This window comes from Carlito syrichta, unplaced genomic scaffold (assembly GCF_000164805.1).
Source record: "Carlito syrichta isolate Samal-C Ts95f unplaced genomic scaffold, Tarsius_syrichta-2.0.1 Scaffold308016, whole genome shotgun sequence".
Taxonomy (NCBI): Eukaryota; Metazoa; Chordata; class Mammalia; order Primates; family Tarsiidae; genus Carlito; species Carlito syrichta.
This window is the reverse complement of record NW_007252112.1, coordinates 17,942-24,498: the sequence shown is the minus strand read 5'-3', so window position 1 is coordinate 24,498 and position 6,557 is coordinate 17,942. Positions and strand designations below refer to the sequence as shown.

Here is a 6,557-nt window from a genome sequence, read left to right as displayed (position 1 = left end):
ATGGGAATTTTAGAACCTTACTCATGGAACCTGACAACAAATTCCCAGCAAAGACTGCCAGTCCTTAGCAGAATCTTTCTTGCTTGTATATTAGGCACCTAGGTGGGGCCACCGGGGTCCCATTTAGCATGCTAGAGCAGGCCACGACTAACTAGAAAATAGTTGGCTAAATAAAGCCCTGGTGTCTGGCAGGGGTAATTTCTCTCTAAGGGCCTGTTAGAGAAAAATAATTCTGACACTTGTAAAAATGGCAAGGAAGACTTTATTCAAGGCTATTGCAATAGGGGGCAGAGACCGAACTTAACTCCTAATACAACAAGGACAAGTTGTATCTATAGCCATTTATAGCCAATGAACAGAGAAAGGGGGTCAGTGGATGGAAAATTACTGAGAGGGCTTGATTAGACATCAGGGTAGAAGGATTCTTGCTGAAGCCAAGCCTATGACTTAGAAATCAAGAGTGAGAAGATGGCTGGGTGCAGTTGCTCATGCCTGTAATCCCAGGACTTTGGGAAGCTTAAATGGGAGGATTACTTAAGACCAGGAGTTCAAGACCTGCCTGGGCAAAATAGAGAGACCCCCATCTCTACAAAAAATTCAAAAAATTAACTGAGTGGTGCATGCCTATTGTCCCAGCTACTCAGAAGGATGAGGCAGGAGGATAATGTGAGTCTAGGAGTTCGAGGCAGCAGTGAGCTATAATTGCACCACTGCACTCCAGCATGGGTGACAAAGCAAGACCCTGTCTAAAAAAAAAAAAAGAGTGGGATGAGAAATTTGGCTAGATATTAAGGATGATCAGATGTATAGGGTGGGGATATTTTCACCAAACTGATTTACTAGGATTCTTTGCTAAAAGTAGGCAGAGGACAAGGTCTGGTCAAAAAGAGGGCTTAGAGGAGCCTCGCTAAATTTTGGTCAGGGAGGGAGCCTTTGTCAGGCCTAGTCTGCTGAGGCATAGTTTGCTCATTATGTCTGGCATTTGCCATACTATTGTAATCTCCACTTGCCTGCCTCACTCATAGGCAGGCATACCTGGTGGGAAACTAAAGCTGATGCCAATGTTTGCCCAATGGAGCTGCCCATTAGAACTACCTGGGAAACAGCTTGAGAAATACCTAGACTTGGGCCCATTGCCATATCTACTAAATCCAAATTAACGAGAAAGGGATGAAGCACCTATATTTTGAACAAGCTTTCTTGGTGATTCTCATTAATAGCCAGATTTGGGACCCATAGGTTTACATTATGGATTGGCCGTGAGGGCAATAGTGAGGGAATAGAGGATAGGGTAGGGAGAAATAGAGAAGTCTGGTTGGGACCTTGTGTTTACCTTGCTTCCTTTCTTCAAAGACATGAGTCTCTCTCCCTGTTGGATGTAGGTGCCAGGACTTGTCTACTCATTAAAATGACAAAATAAGTGAATCAATATTCTGTACAAGGTCTGTAATATCTGCCACCTTTCTTCTCAGGCCTTTTAAAAAACCCCTTTAGGGCCTCTGTTGCCCCCCAGACATCTGGTACCCTCACTTTCTCTTTACTCTCTTCTGAATTAAAATCTTTCTTGAAAGAGGCTGGTTGAGAATTGCTCACTATGGCTGGGCTCGGTGGCTCAGCCTGTAATCCCAGCACTTTGGGAGGTCGAGGCAAATGATTGTCTGAGCCTGCGGGTTCAAGACCAGCCTGGGCAACTCGGTGAGACCTCGTCTTTACAATAAACCATGAAAATTAGCCGGGCATGGTAGTATGTGCCTGTAGTTCCAGCTACTTGGGAGGCTAAGGTGGAAGGATCACTGAAGCCCAGCAGGTGGCCGTGAGTGTGCCACTGCACTCTAGCCTGGGTCAGAGTGAGACTCTGACTCAAAAAAAAAGAATTGCTCACTAAGCTTTACATTGTTAATAAGAAAGACCTGTTGATGAAAGATGCCAAACTCTGTATTTAAATAGGTGTATTCTGAAACAAATGTGGGTGACCTAGGCCTGTGCCACTGTCCAAAGAGGTTTGGTATTTTTAAAAGGGACAAACTCAGAAGTTAAAGGACTAGATGCCCCAACATAGGAAATTCAGACATTTGTCAGCAGCAAGGTTTTGAGCATGTGTCTGTCTAGAGGCTGGGGCAGGGAAGAGCTCTTTTTTATTCCACAAATGACACAGACATAGCTGCTTTCTCTGCCTGTACTTAAAGTCGGCTCAGCTACCTTGGTTATGCCCCAGATTCCTGGGACTTTCTGAGAGATATTAGGCAGAGTTCTATCATTTTCCTAAAAGTACAGAAAAATGAAAGGTTTAAAGCAAAACCCTGACTCCTAGGTAAGATGCAACTCTTACTGAAATAGCACTAGGTCAGCAAAACTTAGTATCATTGGCTCATTATCAGGTGAGGTCAGGACATTATTTCTGGCAGCTTCTGAAAGCCACAGCCTGTTAGAAAAAAAAAAATCTTCCTAAGGGTTTAATACAGCTTGCTTTCACTTGTTCTCATGAGCGCTCTCGCTGGATAGCTCTCTTTTCTCTCTTTTCTTAGGCCTCCTTTTAAAATGCTAATTAAATTTGCTTGATCTCCGCTCCCCCCTTCCCTAGCTAATTTTGGAGATCAAGAAAGGGAGCTTGATATCTATAAAAGATGTGCTTGTCTTTTCCACCTGAGCTACCTTTGTATTTCATTCCCTTTTATTACAGGAAATTGTGTCGGGGCCCTAAACACTAACATACATAACATTGATTGTATTTTGCATAACAAATTGGATTAGGATAATTACCACACAGATGTTAAAAAACCCTGAATGCAAATCGATGCAATTAGTCATGACTTAATATACTATAATTCACACATTGGAATGTCTTATTGTGATTATACTATTTTAGAACTAAATGCTTTAACCAAAAAAAAAAAAAAAAGAGAAAAGAAAAGAAAGAAAAGAATTCTTTTGCTCTGGTGCTGCACGTGCTCTGAACAAGAAATCGTTTTATGCTAATCTGGGATTTCACTACTCAGAATTCTTATTAACTAATCAGATCCTTCAATTTCTCTTGCCCCCTTTTATAAAGAAAGCCACTTCTTTAGCAAGACAATTTCATGCGCAATTCAACTTGAATGCTACCATTATGAACAAAGGAATTTGCACAAGGATGCTTTTGACAAACATGGCTTTAGAAAACTGAGCCTAGGCTGGTGGGGGCAGCCCCTCTCCCACTGATGGCCAGGACCCTGAAACAAAGCAGAGAGAGTGTAAGCAATTGGAATAAGTCCAAGTTAGCCAGTAAAGAGGGGACCTGTCACAAGGGCAGTAGGCTCAGAGCCATCACAAAGGGTTTCACAGCTTGTGCCCAGCTGAAGGGGCGAGTGGGGGCTGAACTCCAGCCCTATATTCATGCTCCAAGCTGTACACTGGGAGCAGCGCTGTATCTGACCCAAGGAAAGGGCGCCTTTTCCTAATTCACACAAAAGTGCCCGTGGATACAAGACAGGGGTTTGATTACAGAGAAAAAAATAATACAAGTAGCATTTCTAGAAATGCCAGCAGCTGGAACCCCTTGAACCTACACTGTGAACGCAAATTCAATTCCTAATCTTTTATTTATCCTACCTCCCGGTGCTCTGTGCTTGCTTAGAATTGCTTAGAGTTCAAGGTTCTTCTAGAGTCTATGATCTACATTATCGCTCTTTGAAATTGTTCTTGTAGGGTATTGTCTGAACATAAACTGTCTCCCCCTATACTTCTTTCTGCCCCCTCCCTCAGGGGGTAGCCTCTGGCCAAGGCTGGTCTCTGAAGGGTATGAATATTCCCAGTAATGAGTCATGGGATGCAGGTGACCAACTAAAACTGAAAACAATTGTCACTCTTAATCAATGTAATTGTATACACTGTATCTGAGGGGGACCCAAAAAACAAAACAAAACCAAAACAAAACCCGGAATTATCTTTTGAAGGGTGGGTCCCTTATAGTATGCTCAGAATTTGTTCCTCCAGATCAAATGGTCAACCAAAGTTTTTATCTGGAAGTTTTGAGAAGGTTGCATTGCATCACAATTTGTGGAAGAAACATCCTGAGTTGTGGCAAACAGGTTCTTCCACTATGACAATGCACCTGCCCACAAGTTTTAACCAAAAATAGCATGACTCCCATGCCCCACTCTCCCTATTCATTCGATCTCACTGAGTGACTTCTTTTGTTGTTGTTTCCCTGAATGAAAGCAGTCCTCAAAGAAAAACTTTGCTGATGTGGAAGAGGTGAAACGAAAAATGGCAGAAGCATTTAAAAGCATCAAAATTGACCAGTTCAAAAACTGTTTTGAGCAGTGGAAAAAGCTTCTTGCTAGGTGTTTCGCATCAAATGAAGAGTACTTTGAAGGTGACTGAAGTTTAAACATGTTAGAATAAATGCACAATTTTGTTTTGAATTGGAGTTTCACTCTGTAGCCCAGGCTAGAGTGCAGTGGCACTCTCATGGCCACCCCACCGTCGATCTGCTGGGTTCCAGCGATCCTCTGCCTCAGCCTTCCAAGTAGCTGGAACACCAGGCACACGCTACCACGCCTGGCTAATTTTTGATTTATTGTAGCGTCGAGTTCTCGCCAAGTTGCCCCGCTGGTCTCGAACCCGCAGGTTCAGGCAATCCACTCGCCTCGGCCTCCCAAAGTGCTGGGATTACAGGCTGAGCCACCGAGTCCGGCCAATATACAATTTTTAATAAATAAATTTTGGTTTTTTTGTGTCCCACCTCGTAGGAATTTAAGTGATTAGCTTGATTGGTTTGATTATAAAACTGCTTGCTATCCTGCCCCAAGACTTGGATTCTTCACTGACTTGCCACCACTGGTGCCTCCCATAAGTTTTTTTTTTTTGAGTTGGAGTCTCACTTCGTCGCTCAGGCTGGAGTGCAATGGCACACTCACAGCCACCCCAGCGTCAACCTGCTGGGCTCAGGCGATCCTTTTGCCTCAGCCTTCCAAGCAGCCGGAACTACAGGTGCTCACTACCACGCCTAGCTTATTTATTTATTATTTATTTATTTTAGAGACGAGGTCTCACCATGTTGCCCAGGCTGGTCTGGAACCTGTGGGCTCAGGCAATCCTCTTGCCTCGGCCTCCCAAAGTGCTAGCATTATAGGCTTGAGTCACCATGCCCGGCAGCCTATAGTTTTTTTTTTCCCCCTAAAAAATTTCTCTTACAAATTTTATTGGTTCTGGGGAACGGGAGGCAAGCAGGCCCCGCCTCCTCCTCCTGAGGGTCCCACAAGCCTTCTCTGTTTCCCATTGCCGTTGATTGGGCGGTTCACGTGCTTGGGGGACTCCAGGAAGGCTTTGAGCTTGACGCTCCACATAGGCCGAAAGCAGGGGGAAACGCATCCAGGCAGCCGGGGACCAGGACCTTGTGGATCAGCCCAAAGTCCAGCAGGTTGTAGTCAGCGAAGGAGATCTGGTCGCCCACGATGAAGGCCTTGCCTCCTTGGTTCTGAGATAGCAGGGTCTCAAAAGGCTTCAGGTGCCCAGGCAGTGCCTTCATGTAGCCATCCTCGCCTGCCTTGTAGTTGGTGTAAATGAGGCTGTATTTAATACCGAGGTCTTCCACGACTTCATTCGCGATGTCCACCATGGACGCCTCCTGCTGGTCCTTCCCACATAGCCCCAGGGTGCGTCCCCAGTGCCTTAGGATGGCATTGGACAGGTACAGGGTGAAGTCTCCGTTCTGGAACTTGGGGAGCTGACCGTACAGACAGGAAGCCTTGAGTGAGCCCTCCTGCCAGGTGTCCTTGGTCACCACCTCTTCCTTCCAGCTCTGGCCCTGGTCTACGAGCAGCATCTGCATGGGCTCACAGCGCCCTTGAACTGGGAAATAGATAACGGTGTAGGGCGGCATCGTGCGGCGGGGACAGCGGCGAGACCTCCAGTCTATAGTTTTAATAAACCAATGTCTTTGCCTGCTGGACCTTCAGGTGACTTCAAACATTATGCACAAGCCCTCTCAGATTTAGGGTTACTGCATTACAGTTCTGTATATAAGTTATGTCAAAGTTTTGCACACTCAACTGATTTGGGGGACCCTTGGGGGCTAGGCTTGTGCTATCATCCTACTCCCTGGAGTCCCTCTCCTACTCCCCATTGCCAGATTTAGCAAACAGAAATACAAAATACCAGTTATATTTGAACTTCGGGCTGAGTGTGGTGGCTCATGCCTGTAATCTCATAACTTTGGGAGGTGAGAGGATTGTCTGAGTCTAGAGGTTTGAGACCAGCATGGGTGACTTGGTGAGACCTTGTCTCTACAATAAATTAAAAAAAAAAAAGCTTAGTGTGGTGATGTATACTTGTGGTTCCAGTTATCTGGAAGGCTGAGGTTGAAGGATTGTCTGAGTCCAGCAGGTTGAGGTTGTGGTGGCTATGAGTGTACTACTGCACTCCAGCCTGGGTGACAGTGAGACTCTGACTCAAAAAAAAATGTTTTTTTGAACTTCAGATATGTAACAAAATTTTAAAAACATAGCTATATCCCTCGCAGTATTTCAGATATAATAATTGTCATTTATCTGAAATTCAAATTAAACTGGGTTTCT

At 44.8% G+C, this 6,557-nt stretch overlaps 1 pseudogene across 1 annotated transcript; it reads right to left on the bottom strand.

Moving 5' to 3' along the window:
- Nucleotides 1-5,278: 5,278 nt before the first annotated feature.
- On the bottom strand, nucleotides 5,279-5,878 carry LOC103267171 (annotated as a pseudogene). The gene has a single exon (XR_002482353.1). The product of XR_002482353.1 is annotated as a glutathione S-transferase P pseudogene (transcript).
- Between the last annotated feature and the right edge of the window lie 679 nt (nucleotides 5,879-6,557).